Genomic DNA, 4,444 nt, shown 5'->3' with positions numbered 1-4,444 from the left:
AAAAAAAAAAAAAAAAAAAAAAAAAAAAAAAAAAAAAAAAAAAAAAAAAAATTGCAAAAGAAATTATCTGTAGAAATGGACAACAGCAGAAAACCATTATATATTGCCAATAGAAACCAATAACGGGTAGTTATAGTGATCAGCCAGCCAGCCTTTAGTCATTTTCTTCAGGTGACTTATCTGAAGTCATCAATGAGGAACCTGCCTTGAGCTTCCCCTTCACAGTTCACTGGGAAGGGCAAAGCTCCTCTATTCTAGGAGCTGGAATGTGCCACCTCCCATACCTTCCACCTATTGTACCCTTCTCTTCTGTAGGAATTTATGGCACTGCAGTGTCTGCTGTAATTAACAAGGAGGCCACCTAAGCAGCATCTGGTAAAGCAGCTCTTACAACTTTTGTGGATCAATGACTCCCCTTTCCACCATGTCCACAAAATCTCCAAGAATAGCATCATAAGCGACTTCCATGGAACTTTGCAGAACTTTCTCACCAACCAAAGGTCCTTCAACAACTGCGTTCTTAGCAATAGTCATTGCAGGAATTTTGAGTGCTCTTTGAATAATTTCTATACATATTTTTTGATCTCTAATTTCAGACTTTAATGAATTCAAGGCTGGAATGCACTAAACCAGTGTATGTGTGTGCACACACACACACACTATAGCAATGCCTTCTTCAACAGCTGCTCTTGTAGCATTGAGAGTGTCCATAACTGTCTTTCTTCTCATTCACTTCAACATCACTTGACCCTCCAACTTTCAGCACAGCTGCTCCATCTGAAGCTTTAGTCAGTCATTCATACAGCTTTTTCTTTTCATACTCACTAGTTGTGATGTATAACTGTTTGGTGGTTTCTTGAATATAGTTTTCAATTCGAGTTTGTCACCTTTGCTTTCAAAAACAAGACATCATCTTTGGAGACAACTTCTAAGTCATGAGCTTGAACATCGTTTAGGTTTAGATTCCACCCCTCTTCCTTCAATACAGCACCACCAGTAGCAACAGCCATGTCCTTAGTCTGGTTCTTCCTATTTCTCTCAAACACTGGACTTTTGGCTGCTACAACCTGAGGACCAACTATTAGCCTATTTAAATCCATTGTACATAGAGCATCTGGGCTTCCAGTGAGCAGTTGGGATTTAAAAACCAAGTACACTGGACTGGACACTAGCAACTTTCTTTTCTTTGAACAGAGCATAGGCATCTTGTAATTCTCATTTTGACCTTCCATGTATTAATGAAATATCAGGAAATATATCCTCTATCAAATTTCATTTCTAAAATAATTTCTAATTCATCATTCAGGGTTTTTCCATGCTTCGCTGTGATGATGCTCATTCTTCCAACCACTTTCAATGCATCACAAATGATGTTTCCAATGTCCTTGTCTCCATTTGTTGAAATCACAGCAATCTGAATGATTTCTTCAGGGATTGTCACAGGTTTAGAACCTTTTTTAACTTTGACAGTTACAGCATCAAGAGCCAATATGACATCTCTTCAGATTTCCATTGGATTAGAACCTTTGCTGATATTCTGAAAGCCTTCCTTGGCAATTGACCATGACAGAACAGTAGCAATGGTGGTGCCATCCCAAGCCTCTTCATTTGTGTTATTGGCAACATCTTGAACAAGTTTAGCTTAGAAATTTGTGTATTTATTCTTTAAGTTGATTAACTTGAAACAGTGACTCTATCTTCTGTTACTTTGGAACTTCTCCAACTCTGTCTATTAATCACTATTCTTCCCTTTCAGTGACAGCTACAACGCTGGCTGAAAGGTCTGCTCTCTGATGAATTAAGTCTCAGGCGTCTGCACCAAATTTTATATCTTTGGCATGGGGCTGCATGAGATGAAGACCCAGTCCCCAGGACACTAGGTCAAAGAATGGTTGATAGTGGAAGTATTTCTGTGGAGCTGCAGTGAGAGTGAGTGCATGAGGCCATCAGCAAATGATGACAGCAAGTGCTGATGTACAACTCTCATAGATCTCAAGGAAATGCATAGTGACAAGAAACTAATCTCCAAAGATCATACTGGATGATGTCACTTACATACCATGTGTAATACATATACCATGTATGAAATAAAATCATAGAGGTAGAGAATAGATTAGTTGTTGTCCAACATTAGAAATGAAGGGAAAGTGGTGGGTATAGCTATAAAGAGGTGAATTGTTTAATAGGAGCCTTGCAATGGCTGGCCCACACATCTAGGCATGTGATAAAACCTCACATAGCTACATGCATACATTCACAAACATACAAATGCATGTAATACATGGGAAATCTTAGTGACCACTATGAATTGTGCCAATGATGACTTCCTGGTTTTGATACTGAACTGTAGTTACACAATCTTCATAGGGCTAAACTCAGTGTCCACAGTGCACTATTTTTCTTTGACCAATTTCCTGTGAATTTATACTGATTGCAGAATAAATGTTAAAACACTACGCCAGCAGGTTAGATTGATGTTGCTGACATGTTAATTGCTCACATTTATTATCACAGCACTTCTGGTTGTTCCTTTCCTTTGGATCCTTGCCCAGCTTCATTAAGTCAGTACATTGAAGCTGTCAGACCAGGTTTAGACTTAAAAAACAAGTTTGGAAATACTGCTGGCTACCTATGGGATGATGGAAATCAGATGAGTGGTGACATGAATCTGGGTTTTCTGACAATCTCTGTGCTAAACTAAAAGCGATTTAGAAAATAGACTGTGGCTGGGAAGATGGGCCAGTGAGTAAAAGTACTTGATGTGAAAGCATGAAGCTTTACATTTGAATCCCTAGCATATACGTAAAAGTAAACATGGATCCATGTGCCTGTGACATCATAATTAGATGGCAAAGATAGGCAGATTCTAGGAACTCACTGGCCAGACAACCTAGCTGAAACAGATGAGCCTCCTGTTCAGTGATAGACCTGTCTCAAGGGAATGAAGCAGAGAGTAATATCATTCTCTGGCCTCCACATCACAGGGACCCACTCATTCATGGGCATTCATCACATGTATACATACACAGCACAGACATATTCAACACACACAAAAGGAAAAAAGCTATACACCTGTTATGTGACACTATTCCTGGAGAAATGCAAAACCAATACCAATTCATCACAGATAAGAAACAAAACAAAGTCATAATTCCACCAAAGTCCAATCTGATGGACCAATGAGTTTATTGGGATACTTACAGAATTATTGATGGTCACTTACAGAAGCAGAAAGAACTCAAACACAGCAGCAGCAGCAGCAGAAGTCCACTGGAGCATAAGGGACAGCTCATGTGATCTAGACCAGGTCCAGAGTACTGCAGGACTTTGAGACACCTGAACTCATTGGAGGGTAAATTTCAGGTGTTTCCTAGGACTTTTTTCTCCCAGAATCTTTTTTTAAAAATTTAGTGTATAAGTACTCTGCTGCATATACATCTGCAGGCCAGAAGAAGGCATCAGATCCTTTTATGGATGGTTGTGAGCTGGCATGTGGTTACTGGGAATTGAATTAGAGACCTATGAAAGGCAGCCAGTGGTGTTAGACACTGAGATATACCATAGGCCCTTCAGGAATATTAAAAGGCTTCCTTCAGAACTTCCAGGGTCCTTTTCTTTTCTCTCTTCTTTTCTTTGTAATTTTTCTCTTTTCCTCCTCCTCATTCTCTTCCTCTTCTTCCTTCTCTTACTTCTCCTCCACCTCTTCTTCTTTTTGAAGGTCTTATTGTATAGCCCAGGATAGCCTTCAACTCATTAAAAATCTGCCTATTTTGGCCTCCTGAGTACTATAATCAAAGGTATGGTGAACCATGCCGGGCCAACTGCCAAGATCTTAGAGCCTCAGAGAAAAATGCTTAACAACTGTGAAGCCAGCACTTAGTAGAGCTGGAGGCAGGAGTTCAAGACCAGCCTTACTGTCCCTAAGAGATCCATGAAGCAAAAATATCTCTAATTTCTCCAAAGGCACATACTTCCTGAAATCCTGGAGGCTATTGTTTTATGGGATATAAGAAGCCATGTTTTAATTCTCCTATACAACTTTTTCTAACCCAGCAGTACAGGATGTGCTTGATCACATGTAGGCTGGAGGTACACAGGCAGGACCCACATCAGGATGTATGCTTGTCTCTGATTGGACCTAATTGGACCTGATGGGAAATGCATGGCCTTATGGGGTTTCCTTTTTAAGCTTCTGCAAAATGTGACCTGTGGCCATTTTCTGGGAACCCAGGATTAAATTCAGCCAGAGTTTATCATCCTACCAGTATCTAATTAAAGCCTACTTCAAATTTGGCTCAAAATTGAGGGAGTGGTCTTATTCTTACCTGAGAGGATTAACACTGCATAACTAATTCAAAATCCTGGCTCAAAAAAGCAAAAGTAAAGTGTGATTTTATATTTTTAGACAGAGCATTCTTTTTTTCTGTTTTTTTTTTTTTTTTTT

At 39.4% G+C, this 4,444-nt stretch overlaps 1 protein-coding gene and 1 pseudogene across 2 annotated transcripts in view; one reads left to right on the top strand and one right to left on the bottom strand.

Annotated features, from left to right (window-relative positions):
- The window catches only part of Rgs20 (regulator of G protein signaling 20), a 139,725-nt gene that overhangs the window by 4,043 nt on the left and 131,238 nt on the right, over nt 1-4,444 (top strand). The gene's annotated exons all lie outside the window — the stretch shown is intronic.
- Nucleotides 231-2,360, bottom strand: LOC116088135 (annotated as a pseudogene).

The sequence above is a fragment of the Mastomys coucha genome, unplaced genomic scaffold, assembly GCF_008632895.1.
Source record: "Mastomys coucha isolate ucsf_1 unplaced genomic scaffold, UCSF_Mcou_1 pScaffold14, whole genome shotgun sequence".
In the NCBI taxonomy this organism is placed as follows: domain Eukaryota; kingdom Metazoa; phylum Chordata; class Mammalia; order Rodentia; family Muridae; genus Mastomys; species Mastomys coucha.
The sequence above is the reverse complement of the archived record's forward strand: the minus strand, read 5'-3'. Positions and strand labels throughout refer to the sequence as shown.